The sequence below is a fragment of the Salvia splendens genome, chromosome 7 (genome assembly GCF_004379255.2).
Source record: "Salvia splendens isolate huo1 chromosome 7, SspV2, whole genome shotgun sequence".
Lineage (NCBI taxonomy): Eukaryota > Viridiplantae > Streptophyta > Magnoliopsida > Lamiales > Lamiaceae > Salvia > Salvia splendens.
The window spans coordinates 7,468,335-7,493,228 of NC_056038.1; the positions used below are offsets into that span (position 1 = coordinate 7,468,335).

Sequence of the window (24,894 nt, forward strand, 5' to 3'; positions counted from 1 at the left end):
AACTAATAATGTAAGTACTCTCTTTGTCTATAAAAAAATAGTTCTATTTTTTCAGTGTAGAGTGTTAGGGTGTGGTTATATTTATTGATAAAAAAGGAAAAATATAGTATATGAAAATTTGATACTATCTCCATTAAAAAAGTGGAAAAGATCATTAAAGATTGCAGTTTTAATAAAACTTTTGACCCCAATTTATTCCGGGCAACATGCCTTTTGTTCTATTCCACTTAGTTTTTGAGTGTTTCATTTCATATCGTGAATATTGCAAATGGAGTACTATTCTATTTTTAAAATTTATATCTTGAACAAGCTATTTGCGCCGAATCATGTCTGGCAACAGAATATAACTATAAATAACACACAAGTCGTTGTCAACTTGATTTATTGGAATTTTCTTTGTCTTAAAAGATGCATACATTAAGTACTCCACAATAATGATCTATAAATTTTTTAGTATATAGTAGTATTACTTTAAATTCTAAATTATTCTATTTGCTTTATCAAAAATCTGATTAAACTTTTAATTTTTGTATGATATTCTTATATTCTTAACTAATTTTTTGGCTCCCGATAACTTGACATAGCTTTTGGATACCTCTGTTAAAGTTTTATTTTTTTAAATGACATGGCACAAAATGAACTTGTTTTGTGCTCTAATACTGAAAAACGCCGAGCTACATCAATATTCCAAGGCCAAAAAATGGACACGCGATAGTTTCAGATTTAATTAAATATTTTTAGCGTCTAGTGCTCGAACATCGGCTCGAGGAATTTTCGCTACCCCTTCTTATCCTGAAAATACAGAGACACCTTACACTCTTGAACAGATAACCATCTCTTGCTCGGGTAGTACAGGAATATTCACCTGTTGTCCATCGACTACGCCTTTCGGCCTGATCTTAGGCCCTGACTCACCCTCCGTGGACGAACCTTGCGGAGGAACCCTTAGGTTTTCGGGGCATTGGATTCTCACCAATGTTTATATTTTCAGGATATTTATAGTATATATTGTTGTGGGTTTAAAAGTTATTTATATAAAAATGTTTGTCACCTAAAATTTATATAATATTTACTAGAACTGTGTATCTTAAAGTATCAGTGTTGTGACATTCTATAGTTTACAAATAATTGTAAGAGGCGCGGTAGTGTGTAAATGAGTTCCCTCTTTTGTAGAAGTAGCTTTTTTAGTGGGGTCTGAATCTGATGCAGTGCAGGCTAGTATAAGTGTGTAATTGAAGAATGGGAAAGTGTAATTAAGAGTAAAATAAATGGATAAATCATTAAATCGGTCATAGGAAATTAATGTGCAAGAATCTTATCTTTTAGTATATTAGTAAGTGTGTAATTGAAGAATGGGGGAAGTATAATTAAGAGTAAAATAAATGGATTAATTGGTTCTTCAATCCAATTAAATACACAAAAATGGGAAGCAAAATTATGAGGGGCATTAGTTTACAAGATTTGCTACTATTGGTAACTATGATTGGTGATTGGTGCATGTAGCCAGAATGCCAGCACACAATGAGGATAAACTTCTCTTTCTCTCTCTATGCTTATATTATCAAATGTATCCTTTCTCGAGGAATATACATCATACATGCAAGTGGTTGTTAATTCTTATGTTTGTTTTTTTAGGCAGAAGTTTGTTTTTGTAATTTTTTGGCGGTGGTGAACCGGAATTGAGCCTATTTAGCATTAAAATTAAGTGTACTAAAATATACTAAATAATTCGTAGCTTAATTTTTCTTGATTGTATGGCAAGTTTGAGCGATGTAGGTGATGAGTTGGAATAATTTGGAAGATTGGTGAATGTTTCCAATCAATTACGAGCTGTTAGCCATCATTGTTTCTTATTTAGGCTTCAGAATCATTGTTGTTTTATAATTTGATTAAAAATGAAAAAACAATTATGGATATACATATGTTGATATTAATATATCGGGCCAAACAACAAGGGAGGACCAGGCTGGGCTTCTTGTGGATGCCCACACCCTAATTAGATGGCCCGTAATGTAACGTAGTCCAAAATGGCCCAAGTCCATACTTTGTAGTGGGCCGCATATATATATGTTGATGGACTCCTACATTGTAATTTTGTTTTAATTTGGGACGATCAAAATGCATAATCACAATTTACGAATAAACTAATCCAATAAAGTTGTACTCCTATATAAAAGGAAACTAGTATATTTAAATTAGAAGAATAAATTTATGACATGTAACATGTGTGTATATAAATAACAGCTTTACACGCTAACACTAAACGATGTCACGTGTATATTTTTAATTGGATGTGAATTAGGAGAATAAATTTATATCACGTGTGTATATTAATCACAGCTTCACATGCTTTAACAACAAATTATGGGGAATTATTTGACCGCGAAAGATTGTTGTAGACTTGTAGTTACGGACTTGTAAATCGGCGGTAAAATTATTAAATACACGTTGCCTTCTAACAAAAACCCTATAAATCTACACTAGATTCTCTCTCTCTTCACCGCCGTTAGTTCCTTTTATTTTACCCCAATCCAAACAAACAAGCATCATTGTGTTCTCCGATACTCGATTCTCAGCTAGCTCAAACCATGCTTCACCAACCCGACTCTGATTCGTGAGCCGGAAACCTAAATTCAATTCAGGTGCTTCTTTTTCCCGCTATTTTTTGGTGAATTAATGCCGCTAATCTGACCTTGTAGTATTTTTTTTTTCCGACACAGGAAAACTGGGAAGGACTTCTCGACGGCGATCTTGGAGAGGAAAAAGGCCCCCAATCGCCTGGTTGTTGATGAAGCGGTCAACGATGACAATTCCGTCGTCTCCCTCCACCCCGCCACCATGGAAAGCTCCAGCTTTTCCGTGAAGATACTATTTTGCTCAAGGTTTCCTTTTACTCTCGGCTGTCTACTTTCCTTGAATCGGGTTCCCCCCCTCCCAATTCTGAATGGGGCTGGGTTAGGGTTTATCTTTGTTTGTAGTTTTGTTTAAGATTCTCATAAGTTGAAATCATGTTGAATGGACTAATTATTTGGGGGCTGATTGCTTACTGATTGCGGTGAGTATGGTTCACGAATGGGATCATGCTCTTATAAGCTGATTTTATGTACGGAGTAGTAAAATTGGGGAATTTAAAAAGGCCGAGCTGATTTTATATAGTAATATTAATGCATTTGACTATTTACCGATTTTGAACTAACCTATTATGGATGCCAATCTTGACTTCCAATTCCAAACTCGGTGTTACTCAAATTTTGAGCATATTTCCAAGTGTATTATTTGTGTTACTGTTTCACGGGGCATGGAGTATATGCTATTGGTTTAACAGAGTATTAGTCCTTGGAACTACGATATTGGCCATCCTGTTTCTTATTTAGATGCATTTGATTGTTTTTAGGGAAAGAAAAGAAAGGATACTGTCTGCATTGCCCTTGCTGACGATACTTGCGAAGAGCCGAAAATTAGGATGAAAAAAGTTGTGAGGACGAACCTGAGGGTTCGGCTTGGGGATGTTGTATCTGTGCACCAGTGCCCAGATGTGAAATACGGGAAGCGTGTTCACATTTTGCCGTTGGATGACACCATTGAACGTCTCGCTGGGGATCTTTTTGATGTATACCTGAAACTTAAGCCCCTAAATGTAATAAACTTAATAGTTTGCACTACATGCTTCATGGAACATTAACTCCATTAGATTATCTCGTACTTCTAAATCTAATGAGAAAATGATATTATCTGTGCAGCCTATTTTCTGGAAGCATATCGCCCAGTGAGGAAAGGTGACCATCTTCTGGTTACAGGAGGAATGAGAAGCGTGGAATTTAAAGTCATTGAGACTGATCCTGGGGAGTATTGTGTTGTTTCCCCTGATACTGAGATTTTCTTGAAGGGGAGCCTTTGAGGCGAGAGGATGAAGATAGGTTGGATTAGGTGGGTTACGATGATGTAGGGGGTGTTAGGAAGCAAATGGCCCAGATTTGTGAATTAGTGGAATTGCCTCTGAGGCATCCTCAGCTCTTCAAGTGTATAGGTGTCAAACCACCTAAAGGAATTTTACTTTTTGGACCTCCAGGTTCGGGAAAGACCTTGATAGCTAGAGCTGTTGCTAATGAAAATGGTGCGTTCTTCTTTTTGATTAATGGGCCTGAAATTATGTCCAAGTTGGCTGGAGAGAGTGAAAGCAACCTAAGAAAAGCATTTGAGGAGGCCGAAAAGAATGCCCCATCAATTATTTTTATTGATGAAATTGATTCCATAGCACCCAAGCGAGAGAAGACACATGGTGAAGTTGAAAGGAGGATCGTTTCTCAGCTTCTGACTCTCATGGATGGATTGAAATCTCGCGCCCATGTCATTGTTATGGGAGCAACTAACCGACCTAACAGCATTGACCCGGCTCTTAGAAGGTTTGGTAGATTTGATAGAGAAATAGATATTGGTGTTCCTGTTGAAGTTGGACGGCTCGAGGTGCTGAGGATTCACACCAAGAATATGAAACTCTCCGAGGATGTATGTACTGCACTTCTATAATGAAGAATTTGAACTTTTATAAATAACAAGATTTACATGAGCATCTTTTTGACGAAGTTAATGGTATTGCAGGTTGATTTAGAGAGGATTTCTAAATACATCCATGGTTATGTTGGTGCTGACCTGGCAGCTCTCTGCACTGAAGCAGCGCTTCAGTGTATCAGAGAGAAAATGGATGTCATTGATTTGGAAGATGATACAATAGATGCTGAGATACTAAACTCCATGGCTGTTACAAATGAGCACTTCCACACTGCTCTTGGAACAAGCAACCCCTCTGCTTTACGAGAGACAGTAAGTGCATGTTCTGCTGAATTTTATGCCTACCCTTTTAATCACTTGATAATAGTAAATTATGCTTGCTAATTGTCATAACTGATTGTTGAAGTGCCAAATTGCAGCTGGGAAGATATTGGAGGGCTCGAAAATGTTAAGAGAGAGCTTCAGGAGGTAATATAAGTTGCTAATGATGACCTGACTTTGCTTATTTTATATGCGATTGTTCATCTCAGTTAATCATAATCTGTTTATTATGTTGTAGACTGTTCAATATCCTGTGGAACATCCAGAAAAGTTTGAGAAATTCGGCATGTCCCCTTCAAAGGGTGTTCTTTTCTATGGTCCTCCTGGATGTGGAAAAACCCTGCTAGCTAAGGCTATTGCAAATGAGTGCCAAGCCAATTTCATTAGTGTAAAAGGACCTGAATTGCTTACTATTTGGTTTGGAGAGAGTGAAGACAGTGTTCATGAAATATTTGACAAGGCTAGACAGTCTGCTCCATGTGTCCTTTTCTTTGATGAACTTGACTCCATTGCTACACAGGTTATATACCTTCCCAATTTCTGAATAATTAGAATAGGCTGACTAATGTTTTACTTTCGATTATGTTACTGTAGTCTGGGCGGACTGCAAATTCAGTTTTCGTATTTGTGCACAAATACAGTTACGGCTTACTGGCAAAGCTTTTTGGTATCCTTGCAGAGAGGAAGCAGTGTTGGAGACGCTGGTGGTGCCGCTGACCGAGTTCTCAATCAGCTTCTCACTGAGATGGATGGCATGAATGCCAAGAAGACTGTTTTCATAATTGGGGCTACTAACAGACCTGACATTATTGATCCAGCACTTTTATGGCCTGGTCGCCTTGACCAGTTAATATACATCCCCCTGCCAGATGAAGATTCACGCCATCAGATTTTCAAAGCATGTCTTCGGAAGTCACCACTATCGAAGGATGTTGATCTCCGAGCTCTTGCTAAATATACTCAAGGATTTAGTGGAGCAGATATCACCGAAATATGCCAGAGGGCTTGCAAATATGCCATAAGAGAGAATATTGAGAAAGTATGTTTTTCTTCCCACTCTTGTTAGCTTTCCCTTTTAACTTCTCTGGTTCTTTCTTTTTGTATCCTACATGGACCACAATACTGGTTATCATTGAAGTAGAGTTATCCTTTCAGTTTTGAAAATTATGCATATTCCCATTACATACCAGTCAACATTAGGAAAAGTCCATCCACACTGCTCTCTGCTGTGTTATTCATAATGTCAGTTGCTATTTGAATTGACTCAATTAAATTCCCTGGTTTTAGGTGTTTGAGTAAGATTCTTAGCGGTGAGGTAGCTTATAACTAGAAAATATTGTGTATGCTGCTTCTTACGTTGGTATCGAGGACTTGATCCAAGTGATTTTGTGTTGGCGTTGATAATTTATGCTTACTCTTTTGGCCTCTGGTATTTTGTGAGTTCAGCCAGATTGTTACCCACTGGCATTATGCTCGAAGAAGTGTGAGTGATGCTGACATACGGAAATACCAGGCATTTGCTCAGACCTTGCAGCAGTCACGTGGGTTTGGAACTGAATTCCGTTTTGCTGACCAACCAGCTGGGACTGCTGCTGCATCGGACCCCTTTGCATCATCTGCTGGTGGAGCTGATGAAGATGATTTGTATAGTTAGGTGCTGCGAGCTATGCTTTTTTACTTTTGCTCGCCTCAGAAATTCAATTTCTGCACACAACGAGGTGATCACCACTTACATTTATTTACAAAGAAAGCTGCCTAGACTCTCAGCAATAATCGGGTGGCACTGTTCTCATATATTATGCACTCTAGAATCCCCTTCGTCTATGGATTTAGCTCCATAGACCGAAGGTTGTCATTCTCGAGCAGATGAGTCTGTGGAATGTTTGGATGATATCAGAAATTGTGTTCGTTTCTACTCTGTTGCTGTGCCTTTTCCTTTATGCCGCCGGCCATTTCACGTTTTGTTTGTATTCAGGTTTGTTTTCTTAGGTATACACGATATTTGTTGATGTATATTCATTCGCTGTGCCTGTCACACTACAAAGCGGATTTTCTTTAAAATACTCCATATTTTTCATTTTCACATGCTTTTCTCCAATTACAGCATTTCAAGTTTTTTTATTCAGTGATGTAGTTCTATCGTTTTCTCAAAATTGTTGTGATTGCATTAAAAAGTAAAAGTGGTGGTGGTAATAATTGCAATGTTTTAACAATGTCAGATTAGCTTAGTGTTATTTTCAGCATTAATATTTTACTCAAACAGTCAAGACACACCTTCGACAAAATAGAAAATCGACATCGTGTTTTCGTTAAATCAAGTCAGCATTTAAATAACTGTTGGGGCCGTTGCCTAATGTCTATGTATGTATTTCACCTGATTTGTTAGGTAATAGAATAAATTGATAAAATTAATCTAATATAATTTTTTAGTAATGGAGTGTGTTGGAATGAAAGAAAGAGAATATGATGGGAATCACGTGTTCCCTTTTAATTTCAAAATACTGTTTCCCTGGAAATTAAGTTTACACAAAATACGAATATTTAATTTATCATCTATAAGTTATAATAGGTTATAAATATACCGCGGCGCAGCAATATTTAATTTGATGGAGCCGATCTCATTAAACCAACGCGCGTATAACTTTAATACTATCACTCTTTCTACCTCTGCGATGCATCTAACATATTGTGATCACTTTTATTGTAGTATAAATGAACCAACCCCTATAATAGACTACCATCTAAAAAACATTTAATTATGGCATGGTACGATCGATGAAGCAAACGTGCCCCTACCAGAGTTAACTTTAATCCGAACACAGTGTCACTAGGGCCCCCCTATTAGTTGAAAAATATTTTGATCAATAACAATCTCACATAATTTCTCCTTCATTACATCAAACCCAACAACTCCTCATTTCACAGCCACCCAAAAAAAAAAGAAAAAAAAATTTAAAATACAATTCTATAGACATACATGCATGCATGCATACATACATAGTTTTCCAATGCGAAAACATTAGCACAAAATCTAATAAACAGATAGAAATCATGTTTCGTTAATTCAAATGGATAAAAATGGCTATGGTGCTGTGGCCGGCGGCGTCAGCTGGCTGCCGGAGCAGTTGGACGACGAGCCTAAGGTGTGATAATTGACGTATCGGCTCGGGGCGGAGGAGCGGCGGGACCCTTTCGGCATGCAGTTCTTGATTGCCTCGCGGTGAAAGGCTTTCTGCCTGTGGTTCCTGAATGGAGTCGTTATCTCATCTCGCGCTTCCACCGGCAGGGCTGTGGACGGCGCGCTTTGTAGAATCGGCAAGTGCCTTGACATTGCAGGAGAGAAGAGTAGGACAAGGACGAGGAATGCCATGTAGGTTATACTTGTAGACATGATTCGATTCATCTCTATAAGAAGAGAAAAAAAGATAAGAGAGAGAGTATATGTTTGATGGTTTATATGGAAAATGAGATAGAAATATGGATGCTTATATAGAGGATTCAACAAAGGCATATATGTAGATACATGAGTGCGGTGAAGTGTGTATAGGTAGACGTCTCTTTCATAGTCACACCTCCAATGCGTGCTCATAATGTTTTTTTCTAGTGAATAATATAAATGCTATCTACTGTATATTGATTATGTGTTTGGGGTTGGGGGTTTTTAATTTCAATAAATGCATACATATCATATATGTAGCCTAATGTTTAGGTGTGACTCTTAACTGAATTACAACTTAGAAGAACTCAAATTTGAGTAATTTCGTGCCCGTGGTAACTCCACTAATAATTAGTAGTACTATATAAAAATAAAATAGAATTATACTCCTAGTTATCTATATTGAAATCACTTAAGACCATTCATATATTATAGGGCAAGATATGTTTTGTTTTTATTTTATTTTTCCTTGTATCACCAGCTGAAATCGACATGTAGATAGGTGGTGTTGGAATGAAGATGTGTGACGAGAGGTGAGAATGCTCGTGAATTTCTGCCAAAGAAATAAAGTCAAATAATTAATAATATGCATGGAGGCATGCCTACTTATTATTTTTATTAATTTTAAATACAAGAAATGGATTTATTTATACGAGTAGATGGTTAGATTTTGTAGACAAGAGGCCCCGTTTCTGCTTCTCTCTCCTCAGTTGAGTAACTCTATGTTTTTATGGTTTTCACCATGTGCTGCTCTTTATTGTCTCTACCTCTCCACCAACTTCATCCATGTTTTATGCTCACACCATATTAATTGTCAGACTAAAGTCCCAATTTGGTCCTTAACATATTGTATTTTTTTTTTATTTTGGTCCAAAACATTATCTTTTGAATTATTCGGTCCCTCACATTTGAAATCGGATCACATTTGGTCCATTTTGGACGGTTCCGGTAAATTTTTTACGGTTTTAATTACCGGGTCACAAATCTGTCACTAACTGGGAGAAACTGATCCGTCACTAATCCGTCACAAATTCGTCACTTATCCGTCTCTACGTACACATGCATAAAACTAGTATTTGTAAATGTATCACCAGCTGAATACAGATGGAAAGGAGAGGAAGCTGATCAGTTGCAAGTGGTTGTTTAAAAAGAAGGTAGAAACCACTGATAAAGACAGAATCAGGTTCAAGGCAAGGCTGGTGGCTAGAGGCTTTACACAGCAGGAGGGAATCGATTTCAATGAAGTGTTTGCACCTGTTGTGAAGCACACTTCGATTAGGATTCTATTGGCTGTGGTGAATCAGCTTGACTGGGAGCTACAACAGCTTGATGTGAAGACCGCCTTCCTCAATGGAGATCTAGAGGAAACTATCTTCATGGAACAGCCAGAGGGCTATGTGAAGATTGGAGAAGAAGGCAAGGTGTGCCTGTTACAGAAAAGTCTTTATGGACTTAAGCAAAGTCCTAGACAGTGGAATAAGAAGTTTGATGCACAGATGAAGAAGATTGGCTTCTCCAAGTCAGAATATGATGATTGCATCTACATCAAGAAGGCAGGCAAGACTCCCATTGCCTACCTATTACTCTATGTGGATGATATGCTACTTGCAGGGCCTTCTATGACAGAAATTCAGAAAGTTAAACAAGATCTGAAGTCAAGCTTTGAAATGAAGGATCTAGGAGAGTCAAGGAAGATCCTAGGCATACATATTCAGAGAGATAGAGGCTGCAAGAAGCTGTGGATGCTGCAAACTGACTATATTGAGAAAGTGTTGCAGAGATTCAAAATGGAAAATGCAAAAGCTGCATCAACTCCTCTGTCCCAGAGTTTTAAGCTATCAAAGGAACAAGCCCCTAAAACTAAGCAAGAGGCTGGTGAGATGGAGGCTATCCCTTATGCTAGTGTGGTTGGAAGTGTTATGTACACTATGATTTGTACAAGACCAGATTTGGCTCATGCTATCTCAGTGACTAGCAGATACATGGCAGACCCGGGGAAGGAGCATTGGAATGCTCTTAAGTGGATATTGAGGTACATGAAGTCAACTAAGGACTGGGGGATTGTGTTCAATGGCTGGGAAGGTGAATCTGAGGAGGTTGTGCAGGGCTATTGTGATGCAGACTATGCTGCAAACCTGGACAACAGAAAGTCCCAAACAGGTTATTTTTTCACCATGTTTGGAACTGTAATCAGCTGGAAGTCAGGGTTGCAAAGTGTTGTTGCTCTCTCAACAACAGAGTCAGAGTATATAGCTCTCACTGCAGCTGTACAGGAGAGTTTTTGGATTCAGGGAGTGATTTCTGACTTTGGTTTTGACCAAAAGACAATGGTGATTCATTGTGACAGCAGCTCAGCTATGTGCTTGGCTAAACATCCGGGCTTTCATGAAAGGAGCAAGCACATAGACATAAAGTTGCATTTCATTAGAGATGAGATTGAAAAGGGGAGAGTGAAGGTGATTAAGATTAACACCTTGCACAATCCGGCTGACATGCTAACAAAGTCTCTAGGTAGAGACAAGTTTGATCATTGCAAGAAATGGATCAATGTTTGTGCAAGAACTGAGATGAGCCCTCAGGTGGAGAATTGTAATAATGGAGTGCTCATTTCAGTTGGAAGAAGCTCGGCTAGAAAGGAGTTCGGTAAGCTCGGCTTACCGAGCTGGAACTAGCCTGGAACTAGCCGAGAAGAAGAAGAAGGCAGAAGTCGGTAAGCTCAGCGGTAAAGAAGCTCGGTATGGAAGATCGGTAAGGAAGCTCGGCGTTGAGCTGGAATGAGCCGAGCAGGAAGAGTTCGGTTGTAAGCCAAGGAAGGAGTTCGGTATTGAGCCGAAGAAGGAGTTCGGTCTTGAACCGAGAAGGTAGAAGCAACCTAGCCGAACTAGCCGTTGGAGCAGCAGTTAGTTAGCCGAGATGTAGCGGTTATTCTTCTTGCTTTCTTGATTCTTCTTGTAGTTAGTTAGTAGCAGTTGCTACGTGATTATAGAGCTTTAAATAGCTCACCATGTATGTAGTTTAGAATATAGAGTTTAATCAATAAAGAGTTTTCCAGTTTTCTCTCCAAGATTATCATCTTCAATACTCAAAGTGTGAGTGTGTGTGTTTCCTGCATTGTGTGATCTCATACAACAGTGAGTGTGTGTGTGATCTTATTGAGTGTGTGAAAGCCTTGTGTGCGTAAATCCCAACAGTAAAGTATATAAATATAGGTATTTACTTTATTAGACTTTATAATTAAATGAAAGTGTATGTAATTGTGTACTTATAGAAAAAGAGCCAAATTTTATTAGGCTACATATAGAAACATGTAAATACGTGTCCGTCGATTTTCAACAATAAAATGTAGTAGAAGTACTACTATTTGGTACCACTTAATATTCTATATTTTAGTTAGTTAATATATTACTCCCTCCGTTCCCAATTAGGAGTCACTCTTTGACCGGGCACGAGTTTTAAGGAAGTGTTTGAATATGTGGTGTAATAAATGGAATTAGGTAGTGCAATGTGGGATTGTTTTCCTTCTTCATCTTCTGGTTTCGCCGCCATTTGTGCCATTTCTTGCTGAAAACAGAGGCCGCCGCCCAAAACCCGCCTCCGCCAGAGCTCTTCTTCTCTTGGCTGTGGAGATCAATGTGCTTCTTTATCTTCTTCACATTACTCTCTTCTTCAACTATTTCGCCTTCATTTACCTCGACTTCAACTTCGTTTCTTGAATTCTCCAAATGGGATTTTTCAATTTCATCAATTTCTGCATTTTTCGGGTCACAGAAATCGTCGTCGTTCTCGGTCTCCTTGAAAACGGGCCTCTCTGCCGCTAAAGATCTGATTTTTTTGCCGTTTGCGGGATTTTGGCTGGAGGAGGTGCCGCCGTCGTCGAGGGAGAAGAGAGACCAGAGAGTGTTTCTCCCTCTAACATCGCAAGATTTCCTCTGGGGCTCGAAGAATTGGCTCAAAGCTTCGTTCTTGGACGCCGAGAATGACTTTGTGCGGCAGAGCTAGGGGAAAAAGGAAGTCTTCGAGGGCTTCTGAGGTGGGAAGAAGCTGCTGCTGTTGGTGGCGGCTGGTTTCGCAGCGGCAGAGGAGGAGGAGGAGGAGAAGAGGGCTTTGATGGCGGCGGAGGAGGGGCGGCGGGAGGAGAAGGGTGTGTTGGCGGAGGAGTTGCCGTCGAGAGTGGTGAGGCGCTCGTAGAGGCAGATGGGGCAGAAGCCGGTGAAGTTCTCGGCGGGGTGGCGGTCGCAGCTGAAGGAGGATCGCGGTGGCTGCGACAGCGACAGCGGCGGCGCTGTTGGGTCTATGGAACTGGGCTGATTCATAACTGTTGGAAGCGTGTGTCCCCGCCAATTAACAACATTGCACTCCGCAATGTGAAGCTTTCTTCATCGGTGACTCTGTGTGTGTGAGAGAGAGAGAGAGAGAGAGAGAGAAATTGAGGAGACAGGAATTAAAGAAGACGAAGGGAAGGAGAAATGTTTTTTTACTTTTCTTTCTTTTTAATGTAAATAATGGCATTTTTTGTAAATTTTGCCAACAGGGTAATTTTGATGTCCAAATATGGTAAGTAGGAAGAGTGACTCTTAATGGGGGACAGACCAAAATGGAAAAGAGTGACTCTTAATCGGGGACAGAGAGAGTATTTAATTATCATTATTCTAATAATAGTACTTTCATGCCTCAATTTCCTCCTAATTTATGTAACTTACACGTAAATGACTAAAACGATAATTAGTGACAGATCAGTTTCTCCCAGTTAGTGACGGATTTGTGACCCGATAATTAAAACCTTCAAAAATTTGACGGAACCGTCCAAAATGGACCAAATGTGATCCGATTTCAAATGTGAGAGACCGAATAATTCAAAAGATAATGTTTTGGGCCAAAATAAAAAAAAACGCAATATGTTAAGGACCAAATTGAGACTTTAGTCTAATTGTTATCACAATTACAACTAATTATTTACTTTTTCTTCAGGTTTCTACCTTTCCATCAATGTATTAATGCATCATACAATAAAGGATCCAACTTCATTTTTAAGGAAATTATTGTCAATACTTGCAAAGTAGCGATCACATTTAATCCGTCAATTCGTTGGTAGGAATCCTGTGGCTGGTGATTAATAGGGCTATCTATACCAAAATCTATCTAACCTTTACTATGGGGCTCCTTTGGGCTTAGATCCTTGAGCTAGCTCTCTCACCTTGATCTAACAACAAAAAAATTGGAGTTAGAAAAGCTTAAGTACTAATGAAAAACTACTTAAAATTATGCGAATTAATCAACTTAGCAAGAGTTACCAGAAGAGCTAATTTATAAGAGGACATTTTGCATTTATCACTAGATCTGCATAACACTTTCTTGGACAATTATATGAGTGCATATATGCAACTAGGTAAAAATTTTATTGACTTTTATACAATCTAGTGATCTACTTTCCTACTGCTTTTTATCTTTATTTTTTTTATGTTAGAGATAGACTTGCCGAGTTTTAAATTTATTGCCCTCAAAACTCATAATAGTATATACATGTATTAACTGCAGTACTAGTATGTCATATGTATACACTGTATACATATATTCTTAAAAAGGATATGTATACAGTATATTGTAATACTACATTTGAACCTTATAGTACTGTGAAAAAGAGGGGCTTCAAATTATTGTAAGACCATCCACAATGCCGCCCAGCCGAGCGCCGGCGCTGGGCGGTCTATTGCAGTCGCCCAGCGGGCGAATGGAGAGAGAAACTGCGCAGCGCTGGGCGGTCGCGTGGCGCTGGGCGGTCCGCTCGGCGCTATTGCAGCGCCCGGATCGCCCAGCGCACCGCCTAGCGCGATTTTTTTTTTCCGAAACACTATATATACGCGCTTTGCTCGTCATTTTCATTCGCACCACTTGTTTTAACGAGTACTCTCTCTATCTTAATTTCTGTACAAGATCAACAAGAGAAATGGATCTCAACAACGAGCCTAGTTCCGGGAGTAGCGGGTCACAAACTCCGTCGATCCCCGTGGGAAGTGGATGGGGTCAGATGCCCGGGTACTACAACATGTACCCGTGGCAGCAGATGTTTTCCGGGATGCCAACGGGGGGAGTCCGTCGGGGGGGTTTCTGGCGATACCGGGGTGGGCACCAACGGGATGGGCACCCGGGATGCAGATGATGCCCGGGGGGTACCGCCGACACATGGGACTTCGGGGGTCGTACCGGCTACACAGTGGACTTCTGGGGGGTCCCCGACGACGGCGGGGGATGTCTATCGCCCCAGTTTAGATTTTTCGACTGGTTCATTGCACACATCGACCCAAACGCCCTTGGGGTTTGATAGTTTCTCCTTAGATGACTTGGTGTTTGATACTCCCGGAGCTCCGGAAACTCTCGTTGAAGGGGGGGCAGAGCGGGGGCGTGGCGCCCCCGCGAAGAAGGGCAAGAAGAAGGTCGGCGAGTCGTCGCAGCCGGGTGAGGAGGAGGTACGGAGGAGGTGGGCGGACAAGGAGAACGTCGCGCTCTGCAAGGCTTGGGTGAGTGTTTGCGACGATCCTCTCGTTTCGAACGAGCAGAGGATCGTCAACATGTGGGGCAAGATAACAGCAGCCTACCAGAGATTTTGCCCGGAGGGGAGGCCACGCAACGGGGAGGATTGCCGGAAGGCCTGGAACCGAATCAGGGGTGCGGTCTCCCGATTTTCGGGTTTGTACACCAACGCACTCCGCATGATGAGCAGTGGCCAAACGGAGGAGGACTGCAGGAGAATAGCTGAGAAAGCCTTCCCACTGAAGGGGGTATACAAGGACTTCACCTACTGGAACTGCTATCTTGTGCTGAACGAGTCCGAGAAGTTCCGAGTAGGTGTCGACTCTGGCTGGCCGAAGAAGCAACGACTGAACTACACCGGCGATTTCAGCGGCAGCAGCGGTGGTTCCCACGACCTCCCCGAGACGACGCAGGAGTTCCCCACGCAGCGTTCGGTCGGTGGCCGACCTCGCCCGATGGGGCGCAAGCGCGCTCAGCGGGAGGCGAGGGGGAACGCCGGGGCTTCCCAGGAGGTCCAGTCGGCATCCCCCCTTGGCCAATCTACCGAGGATCTCAAATTCTTCGCTCGCGCCCCATCGGGCGAGGCGGCACGGGGGGAGACCGGCGGTGGCGGCGGCGGTGGTGGCGGCGGCGATGGTGGCGATAGCGACGGAGACGGCGACGACGGAGACGAGGAGTGAATTGGCACTCCTTTTTATTATTGTATTTTTTTTTAATTAATGTATTTTTTTTAAATTATTGTACTTTTTAAAATTTTAATATTATTATTAAACTTTTCCCGTATATGTCTCGTAAATTAAATTTCGTATATTGTGTGATTGTTAATTATTTCATTTTGTATATATTTGTTAATAGTGATGTGGATATTATGTGGCTAGGCTATGGCTGGGCTATTTGCTTGTTTTGATGATGTGGCAGTGGCTAGACTATGGCCGGGCTATTGCTGGACTATTCCTATTGTGGATGGTATAAGCAATATGACTAAAACGTGATCATGAACGAAAATAGAAGGGGTGTGGCCCCGAGTAACTTAATAGTAAGATGTAAAGGAAATTTAAAGGATTTTAATTTCATTAAATTCTACTTAACTACATGACTTTATACAGACTACACTTAATTATCAGTTAAGTTGTACCTTTCAATTTGAATCACCCACATTTGCTCAGATATGAATCACATTTAATGAAAAACTGTATTTTCGGTTAGACTAGGTCCAAAATTTACAATATTTCATTAAAGTTCTCAGAGAAACCTGCCCCCTTTTAAAACCATGCTAAATTATTTTTGTTTTGCATTATCAAACTAAGGACGGTTTAAATGCGAACCTATAATCCCTGTTAGAAGTTTTGAGATGATAACGAGTGATGGTGCATGGGAACCGAGCGTGGAGTGTGCAACACATGATCAAGAAGAAAGAGTTCAAGATTTAGTTGTGCAACGGCTACTAAGCTGTTAGACTTGCAGCAACAGTTTCAGCTGCATGAAGTAATGCAATTCCTATAAGTATTGCCGTGTTGCACATATTAGCTGAGAAGAGCATCTCCAAATCTGGGAATTGAGCGAGAGATTTAGCTGAGAGCATCTCCAATGGCGGACGTCCGGTCGGACATCCGGTCGGACGTCGCGACGGGCGACCCGGACGTCCGCCACTGTGGCGTTTAGGGTCGGATACGGACGTCCCGTGAGGACGTCGGGTGTCCTCGGACGTCCCTGCGACGGGCGGGCGGACGTCCGCCACTGTGGCAAGGGTCGGACGTCCCGCTCGGACGTCCGAATTTTTTTATATTTTTTAAACCCTATATATATGGCTCGTTGAACTTCATTTCATTTGCACCACTTGTTGTTAACAAGTTTCTCTCTTCTTTTTCTACAAATTTCATTTCTACTTTTAATGGAGAACGATAGGAACTCCCCGGCCACGAGCGAGTCGCAGACTCCGACGTTTCCCATCGACCTGGAGGGAAACGTAAGCGGAAATGCGACAACGGTACCGGGAATGGGACAGATGGGGGCCATGGGTGGGATGATGTCCCCTTATATGTACAACTGGATGGGACAGATGGGTGGTATGGGTGGTATGATGCCCAGGGCAGCCGGGATGGGGGGCATGACCCCAAATATGATGATGCCGGGGATGGGGATGGGGGGCATGACCCCAAATATGATGGGGGGCATGACCCCAAATATGATGATGCCGGGGATGATGCCGGGGATGATGGCGGGGATGATGCCGGGGATGATGCATGTGGGAGGGGGTGGCAGGGGTCCTGAACCACTAGCGGACGGTGTCTATCGACCGGTTGTGGATATGCAGTCTACTGATACCCCTTCCACTTATGTTCCGGATACTCAGTTCACAGGCATAGACACTTTCTCTTTAGAGGAGTTGGGGATATCTCCAGTCAGGCAGACGCCCGATGATATGAGCGGGGGCAGGGGGAAGGGACGTGGCAAGGGCAAGGGGAAAGCCCCAGGGTCTTCCTCACGAACGGTGGCAGAGGAGGAGGATGAGGAGACGGGAAAGAGGACGATCTGGAGCCAGTGGGAAAACGTCGCGCTTGCGAAGGCTTGGATTGCAATTGTCGAGGATCCCTATGTCGGTGCCAACCAGCATATTGACAGACTGTGGCATCGGATCGCTGAAGCCTACCACACACACAAACCAGCTGGGGCGTAGCGTCGCCTTCCCGAACAGTGCCGGAAACAGTGGGAGCGGTTTAGGCCTAAGCTTAGTCGATTTGCTGGCCTCTACCAAAACAACCTCCGCCAGGCAAGCAGCGGTATGTCTGAGGAGGATGTCCGGAACCATGCCTTTGCTCAGTACCCTGACAAAGCCTTGAAATTCAAACAATTCGACCAGTGGGAGGCCTTTCTCGTGGTGAAGGATTCCCCAAAGTTTTATGGGGGAGTCGAATCGGGCTGGGCGAAGCGGACGAAGATCAACGCTTCCGGTGAATACAGCAGCAGTGCTGGTTCGCACGAGCTCCCGGAAGCCGACGAAGTGTCCCCGCTACCGCAATCAGACTCTCGCCTTCGTCGGCGGAGGGCTAGGGGAACCAGCGGCGGTAGCGGGTCTTTCGAGGTCGAATCGGAGGCCCCTGCTCCCCAAGAAGATATCGACCGCCTCGCCCGCGCGCAGTTAACGACAAGCTTGGTCCGAACCATGCATAGGTGGCATAGCACGACCGATCCGTTGTACAAGAGGATGCTGAAGGATGTCATCGATGGATGTCGGCGCGATTTGGGGATGCCCCCCATTGGAGATGATGGCGCCGAGATTAGCGGAGGGGACGATGGGGGCGGCACGGGCGACGGTGACGGCACGGGCGACGGGGGCGGCACGGGCGACGAGGACAGCGCGGAGTGAGCTGGGGATGTTGGATTATGTATTTTTCTTTTTTTTGAATGAGTATGTATTTTGCTTTTTTCTAACTATGTGTTTTTTATATTTTATGAAAATGTATTTTTGCCCGTATTTTGCTTTCTCGTATTCCGTGTCAAAATTATATTTCCGTTTTTACGTAATTAAATTATTGTGATTTTTTTATTGCGGGATGTCCTAGTGGGAAGGGTGGACATAGGAGGGGATGTCCTAGTGACGTGGCAGTGGGATGGGAAGTCCTAGTGACGTGGCAGAAGGTGTTTTTGGGATGTCCTAGTGGATGTCCTAGTGGGATGTCCGCCCACTGGAGATGCTCTGAGAGCTCATAATACAATCAACAACTTGAGAGAGTGAGTGCATTATCTTTGTGAGTAATCAAGTGAGTATCATCTTCGTTTATTGATGTGAGTTCTTGAGAGAAGATAGATTGTTGATTCTTAAGTGTACTCATGAGTTGTATGATTGTAAACCTCGATAATGAGAAATAAAGGTGTTTCGTGATTCTCCCGTGGACGTAGGCTCGAAAGGCCGAACCACGTTATATCCTCGTGTTCTTGAATCGTTTTTATCTTGCTCCGATCTCGAATTTCCAACAAATGGCGCCGTCTGTGAGAAGAAGAGTTTCGAAGGAAAGAAAGACGCGAGATCATGGCTACAACAAGAAAGGAGATGAAGAAATTCAATTCGGAAGCCACGAAGAGTCTCTGATCTTGAGGAGGCAGAGGAAGCTGTTAGGTGCTTGGTGATCAGAGCAATGCCAGCTACGAGCTAAGGGAGAATACGAATAAATCTTGGAGGATTTCTGATCCCATCAACGATCGTAAGAAGGTCCAGGGGATTCGGATTCGTGACGTTCAACGAGGTGGTTGTGCGTAAGGTGTTCGATGAAATTCGGGAGAGAAATGTGATTTCTTGGAACTCCTTGTTGTGGGGATACGTCAAGTGTGGCGATTTGGCCATGGCGCTGAGCGTGTTCGATGAAATGCCTGAGAAGGATGTCGTTTCATGGACTTCAATGGTCTCAGGGTACGCGAGGGGTAAGGATATGGAGCCTTACGAATTATTTCGTCGAATCCCAGAGAGCTTCAAGTGATTGGTGAGGCTGCAGACTCTCTTGATCAAGTGGATTCAATGATGAAGAAACTTGATCAAGGGGATCGAAACTTGATCAAGGGAATTCTGAGCAAGCACGTGAATTAGAGAAGTCTACTTCAGAATGATCTGCTGCATGATGCAAAATCTGAAATCGAGGTACTCAAGGAGAAGCTCGGTCTGTTGGAGATCTCGAATGAGAGATGCGAAGATGAATAAGAGCAGCGTCGACGACGTCGTGCTCGTTAGCGGTTCGAAGAGGATCCTGAAGGTGCAGCAGCTCTGCAAGAGTGTCAAACCGATGAGGCCGTGTATATGGCTCTGCGGTCCAGGCAGCGATCCTAAGCGATGAAGGTGGCATAAATCTTGACAGAAATTCAAATATCACTCATGAGAGATGTGTCATATCTCTAGGGATCAGCAACTCCAATTCTGAACGGGGAAGATTCAGATTAGGTGGAGGTTTTATCGTCCGGTGGAGGCGTTGTAGCTAATCAAGGAAGTGATGGAGGAGAATCTAGAGATGATTCTCGGAGTCAGAATAATTGTATACTGACAAGAATAGTCAAGATTGACGCTGAGCAATAATGGGATCAACATGGGACAACAAGTTCAAAGGTTATATGAACTTAGTGAATTTGAAGGGAAGATGATCAAGGAAGGAGTGGCCGGAAAGAAGTCATAGAAGAGAGAATGAAGTATTTGAGTCATCTCAAAAGGTGGAGGATTGTTAGGAGTTTTGAGATGATAACGAGTGATCGTGCATGGGAACCGAGCGTGGAGTGTGCAACACATGATCAAGAAGAAAGAGTTCAAGATTTAGTTGTGCAACAGCTACTAAGCTGTTAGACTTGCAGCGACAGTTTCAACTGCATGAAGTAATGCAATTCCTATAAGTATTGCCGTGTTGCACATATTAGCTGAGAGAAGAGCATCTCCAAATCTGGGAATTGAGCGAGAGATTCAACTGAGAGCTCATAACACAATCAACAACTTGAGAGAGTGAGTGCATTATCTTTGTGAGGAATCAAGTAAGTATCATCTTCGTTTCTTGATGTGAGTTCTTGAGAGAAGATAGATTGTTGATTCTTGAGTGAACTCATGAGTTGTATGGTTGTAAACCTCGATAATGAGAAATAAAGGTGTTTCGTGATTCTCCCGTGGACGTAGGCTCGAAAGGCCGAACCACGTTATATCCTCGTGTTCTTGAATCGTTTTTGATCTTGCTCCGATCTCAAATTTCCAACAAATGGCGTCGTCTGTGGGAAGAAGAGTTTCGAAGGAAAGAAAGACGCAAGATCATGGCTACAACAAGAAAGGAGATGAAGAAATTCAATTCGGAAGCCACGAAGAGTCTCTGATCTTGAGGAGGCAGAGGAAGCTGTTAGGTGCTTGGTGATCAGAGCAATGCCAGCTACGAGCTGAGGGAGAATACGAAGAAATCTTGGAGGATTTCTGATCCCATCATCGATCGTGAGAAGGTCCAGGGGATTCGGATTCGTGACGTTCAACGAGGTGGTTGTGCGTAAGGTGTTCGATGAAATTCGGGAGAGAAATGTGATTTCTTGGAACTCCTTGTTGTCGGGATACGTCAAGTGTGGCGATTTGGCCATGGAGCTGAGCGTGTTCGATGAAATGCCTGAGAAGGATGTCGTTTCATTGACTTCAATGGTCTCAGGGTACGCGAGGGGTAAGGATATGGAGCAGGCTTACGAATTATTTCGTCGAATCCCAGAGAGCTTCAAGTGATTGGTGAGGCTGCAGGCTCTCTTGATCAAGTGGATTCAATGATGAAGAAACTTGATCAAGGGGATTGAAACTTGATCAAGGGAATTCTGAGCAAGCACGTGAATCAGAGAAGTCTACTTAGAATGATCTGCTGCATGATGCAAAATCTGAAATCGAGGTACTCAAGGAGAAGCTCGGTCTGTTGGAGATCTCGAATGAGAGATGCGAAGATGAATAAGAGCAGCGTCGACGACGTCGTGCTCGTTAGCGGTTCGAAGAGGATCCTGAAGGTGCAGCAGCTCTGCAAGAGTGTCAAACCGATGAGGCCGTGTATATGGCTCTGCGGTCCAGGCAGCGATCCTAAGCGATGAAGGTGGCATAAATCTTGACAGAAATTGAAATATCACTCATGAGAGATGTGTCATATCTCTAGGGATCAGCAACTCCAATTCTGAACGGGGAAGATTCAGATTAGGTGGAGGTTTTATCGTCCGGTGGAGGCGTTGTAGCTGATCAAGGAAGTGATGGAGGAGAATCTAGAGATGATTCTCGGAGTCAGAATAATTGTATACTGACAAGAATAGTCAAGATTGACGCTGAGCAATAATGGGATCAACATAGGACAACAAGTTCAAAGGTTATATGAACTTAGTGAATTTGAAGGGAAGATGATCAAGGAAGGAGTGGCCGGAAAGAAGTCATAGAAGAGAGAAGGAAGTATTTGAGTCATCTCAAAAGGTGGAGGATTGTTAGGAGTTTTGAGATGATAACGAGTGATCGTGCATGGGAACCGAGCGTGGAGTGTGCAACACATGATCAAGAAGAAAGAGTTCAAGATTTAGTTGTGCAACGGCTACTAAGCTGTTAGACTTGCAGCGACTGTTTCAACTGCATGAAGTAATGCAATTCCTATAAGTATTGCCGTGTTGCACATATTAGCTGAGAGAAGAGCATCTCCAAATCTGGGAATTGAGCGAGAGATTCAGCTGAGAGCTCATAACACAATCAACAACTTGAGAGAGTGAGTGCATTATCTTTGTGAGGAATCAAGTGAGTATCATCTTCGTTTCTTGATGTGAGTTCTTGAGAGAAGATAGATTGTTGATTCTTGAGTGTACTCATGAGTTGTATGATTGTAAACCTCGATAATGAGAAATAAAGGTGTTTCGTGATTCTCCCGTGGACGTAGGCTCGAAAGGCCGAACCACGTTATATCCTCGTGTTCTTGAATCGTTTTTGATCTTGCTCCGATCTCGAATTTCCAACAATCCCCATTTCACTCCAATGCATTCAAGAATTTTAATTTCTTCTACTAAATTATCCATCGTACTCTGCGAATTTGAAGTGATAGTTCAAGAAAAGAAAACGGGAAAATATATGCAAATACTGCACTAACATAGTGACATAAAATCCAAACTTGCAGGTTACAATTAATAACAAAATACAATGGCTGTTTCCTTCAATTATAATTTTTCCAAAGCTTTAGTTTGCAATCATATTAATTTTGTGGTGTTTCATGGAACTGCAGATTGATATGGTAGATTTAGTTGTTGACAGATGGCATAAACATTGAATAGTTTTGCATTTACATTCGTAATAATTTGAAAAGGTTTTTTAGTAAGAAATCGGGCAAGTGTAGTTAATGTGAATTAACACACGCTGTAATATGTAGTAGCTATTAAAGTGTTTGGTTGTGTTTTGTTGATGGGTTTTTATGTAGCCATAATTGTGAATTTAATTCTTCAATTGTATATATCAATATCACCGTTTATAAGAATGAAAGAAAGTGCAAATGCGCAGTTGTTTATAATGGTGGATGAGTTGGTGAGAGTTATTCTTGTTTGAGTTAATTGAAGGGTAGCTAAGGAGGGATTTGATATAAAGTAGTAGAGTGGATAATTGGTGAGGTGAAATCTGGAGTTGGTTTAAGATATTATTAGTGGCTTACGAAAAGCTTTCATGCTTTAAATTGTTTGATGGATGAGTCAGAAATGATCAATGTTCCAAGTTATTAATGCAGGGGTGGCATTTGCTAAAGGCTTTATTTTGGACGTTTTTATTCTTGTAGTTTGGTGTGTTGTGTAATAATGTACTGTACCTAAACTTGTTGGGATGAAGCTGGAAAATCATTGCAAAATGAGTTTGTTTTGTTGCACTAATTAAGAGATAATATGTTGCTTATGAAGAAGTTGATTCACTACACCTGAGTTTTACTATTATTGTGTATGTGTGTGGTAACAAGTGGCATTTGTTAAATGCATTAATGTCATTAGTAAAACATTTTTGCTAACTAGGTGGTGTTCTATATTGTTACAAATTTACAATTGTACTGTATTGTTTTAGTACTCTCTAAGAGCATCTCCAATAACCGGCGTCACCACCGCGACGCCGATTTTTCGCCGACGCCGGTTTGACGCCGAACCATTGGAACCGGCGTCGGCGAAATCGGCGTCAAAATCGGCGTCGCCATGCCGATTCCCGCGCTGACGCCGGTTCCGACGCCGATCCTCACGGGCGCCATTGTGCGTCCCGGATCGGCGCCAAACCGGCGTCGGATTTAATTTTTTTTTTTCGAAAACACTATATATACGCGCGTTGAACCTCATTTTCATTCGCACCACTTGTTTTAACGAGTATTCGACTGCAAAAGGATTTAGTTGAAGAGTTGTGGGCGCGGAGGATTGCAAGGCGTTAGTTTTTATGCAAATTTATGTAATTTTTTAAATGTAATTTTTTTAATCATTGTACTTTTTTTTAAAATTAATGTACTTTTTAAATTTTAATATTATTATTCGAATTTTCCGTATTTGTCTCGTAAATTAAATTCCGTATGTTGATACGAGTGTAAATTAAATTATATAATTGTTATTAGTGATGTGGATAGGTAGTGTGAAGGCTATGTGGGGGTTATTTGATGTCCAGTTGATGTGGCAAGCTGATGTGGCATGAGAATTGTAGTGCTGATGATGTGGCAGTGTGAAGGCTATTTGAGGGCTATTTGACGTCCTAACCTATTGGAGATGCTCTAATAATTTTGTTATCTGCAAAACCAGTGTTCTTCTTGAGAGCCCACCGGCCCATAGAGCAGGCATTTTTTTACTAAATCAGTACAGGCCTAAATATTCTTATTATAAGGTTATATAGTACTAGTAACTTATAAGTTGTTACACATTGATATTCTTAATTTCTTGTTAACTATAAATTTTCTGGATGATTTGTAATTTACAAATATTTAGAACTTGTTTGTTTGATACTAGTATAAGATTAGATTAATTTATATATGAAATTCTTCAAAATAATCACCAATAACAACTAGGGGTGTGGCCCCGGGTAACTTAATAGTAAGAGTAAGATGTAAAGGATATTTAAATGATTTTAATTTCATTAATTACTAGTACAGTACATTACTTTATACATAGTGCAGCTTAATTATTAGTTAATTATTTGAATTACCCACATCTATTTACTCAGATATGAATCACAGTTTATGAAAAACTGTATTTTCGGTTAGACTAGGTCCAAATTTTACAATATTTCATCAAAGTTCTCAGAAAAACCTACCCCCTTTAAAAATCATGCTCAAGTAGTATTTTAGTTTTGCACTGTTTAAAGTAAACCTTTATATCCCCTCTTTCCATACCAATGCATTCAAGAATTTTTATTTACAATGAGAATGGCTGTTTCCTTCAATTATACTACTAATTATTTCCCGAAGCTTTAATTTACCAGTATCATTTCTTTTAGTACTATTTTGTTGACAAAAATGTGCTAGATTTAGTTGTTGACAGATGGCATAAAAATTGAATCTTTTTTTAATGTAATCTCGTTCTTGCAATTTTGCCACTCCGGAATCAACTGCGCGTTTTCCCTATGCGCATTGAATTTACTCTCTTAATAA

General features: G+C 41.5%; 2 pseudogenes; one reads left to right on the plus strand and one right to left on the minus strand.

Moving 5' to 3' along the window:
- The first annotated feature begins 2,588 nt into the window (after window positions 1-2,588).
- Window positions 2,589-6,913, plus strand: LOC121810333 (annotated as a pseudogene).
- Window positions 6,914-11,718: 4,805 nt separating this feature from the next.
- LOC121810334 lies at window positions 11,719-15,458 on the minus strand (annotated as a pseudogene).
- Window positions 15,459-24,894: the final 9,436 nt, after the last annotated feature.